We start from the raw sequence: 2,275 nt of genomic DNA on the forward strand, positions 1-2,275 counted from the left end.
CTTTCTCCATTGCCCCCTACCTTTGCTCCCATCACTTTGCTCCCATTTGCATTGCATTACAGAATATATTCCATTGTATTGCAGTTATTTGTACCCAGTCTTATCTATCCTTATAGCCTATGAGATCCCCAAGTCCAATAACAGGGTCTTATATATTTTTGCTTTCTAGTATTTACTTCAATGCTTGGCTGCTACCAGTGCTCTGAATTTTGAATAAGTGAATGAATGACTTAATGAACAAAAACTTAAAACCGCATTATATCTAACTACCTTACTAATTGGAGAATATTTGTTGCTCCTTTCTACTCTATTTGTATTCAAAGGAAAAAATAAATAAAGTCTATTTATCTTTTATGGCTCAGATGAAATTCTAATTCTTCCCTCAAAGAACCCCAACCCTCACCTCAACACACACACACACACACACACACACACACCACCCACTACACTTCAAATTACACTCTATTTGCTTTGTCTTGAACTGCCACAAGATCCATTCCTGCCTTTAGGTCCTTAATTGCTTTCAGTTTTGTTTTACTTTATAAGGATCTAAATGTAAATCTTATCTTATTTGAAAATATACTTTAATCTTAGCAGGTAAAATAAAATTTTAGACTTAAAGCATGGATTGTAAACTCCGTGCAGGGAAAAGATACAGTGTGTTCTCTATTCTTTAAACTGTTGAATAGTGTGCCCTGAACAGGTGTGTTCTCAAGAGCAAAGTAAGGAGCAGGAGTTTAGCGTTAATGGAAAAAAATATTTCTGAGGAATGAAAGAAAAAAGGAAGCGAGTGCCTTCTGCCCATTGTAGGGAAAGGAGGCAAAAACAGGTTCTGAATTCTCATAACATTTGGTCAATTTTGTCCTGGTTGTCTAAGTCTTATCTCAGAAAATTGTTCTTAATAAAATCGGATTCATCCTATGCATTTCTGCTTAAATCAGTCCCCCTGGGTGCTAAATAAGGCTCCGAGGGGCTCTTTAAGAATACACATATTCAAACAGACTGTGTTCAGGTGGTATAGACTAGAGATGATGATAATGACTATGAAAAATCAAATTCACTACTTACCCATTAAAGCAAAAGAGTTAAAATGATTTAAATTACATAGACATAAAGTTGTTTAAAGTTATTTTTAAATTATTTTTATTTATTTATTTTATTAAAATAATATAGGTACATATGGAAAATGAAATATGGAAGAAGGACTCAGGATGAAAAGCAAGAGTCTCCCTATTAGCACTACCCCACCTCATCCTGGCCAATCCCCTCAGCAATCTCCCCAGAGGCAATCCAATTTAATTTTGGGGAGGCTTTAGTTCCTTTGGCATTTCTGCCATTCCCTTTAAATGATGGATTCCATCTACAGTTTTCTTATTATCAACCTATCAATATATGATTTATATATTGGCCATGTATTATGATAACCAGGGGAGCCTACTTATGCCACAAGGATCCATTACTCCTTTCTTGCATTTTTCAAAAAAGATGCAACCCTATTCACAATTCCTTCAATGGCTACCTTTGGTTCCATCAATGACTACCAATTTTGAAAATACAATTGTAAGTTATTTTAAATCTTCAAGTGTGACAGATAGAAAACATTTTTCCTCATTTGTATATATATTTGGTTTAGAATGGAAATTAATTTTTGGCAATTGCAACGTTCCATTGACAACTTTTGAAGTATACATATAATGTGAGTAAACAAAATTGAAGCTTGATTAAAATGAGGCTGGAATGCAAAAGTTAAATAAAGAGTTTAAATGGTGAAAAAAAACCAAGTTGGATTCCTAAACTTACATTCAATTTGATCATTAAAGGTGTTATACATTATATTTTGATAGTTCAGAGAGTGACTGAAGTGGTAAATTTATAGAGTATCATCCCATTTAAATGAACAGCAGGATGTATTTGCAGAAACAGATTAATGGTTCTTGGATATTTATTAACATCTGTTTCTTTTTCTACACTTCCATTGCTATGCAGATTTTCTATCTATCGTATAAATTCCTTTCTTATTTTTAAAAATACAAGGTAATGAAACCAAAAGGTCTATTTCATACATTATCACTAATGATGAATGCCCCATTGTTAGGAAGGGTAATGAGACATTTTAAAAAGCCTGAGGGGAAAGCTCAAGAGGGCAGAAAAAAAGAGTATTGGCCATTCTTCTCACTTGCTGTTAAGTAAAGACATTGCCAACATCTACTAAAAATCAAGAAGAGAAGAATTCTTCCTTGGTATTTGTAGTTTCCACAGCTGCTGGCAATGAGTA

The sequence above is a fragment of the Pteropus medius genome, unplaced genomic scaffold (assembly GCF_902729225.1).
Source record: "Pteropus medius unplaced genomic scaffold, Ma_sr-lr_union100, whole genome shotgun sequence".
Taxonomy (NCBI): Eukaryota; Metazoa; Chordata; class Mammalia; order Chiroptera; family Pteropodidae; genus Pteropus; species Pteropus medius.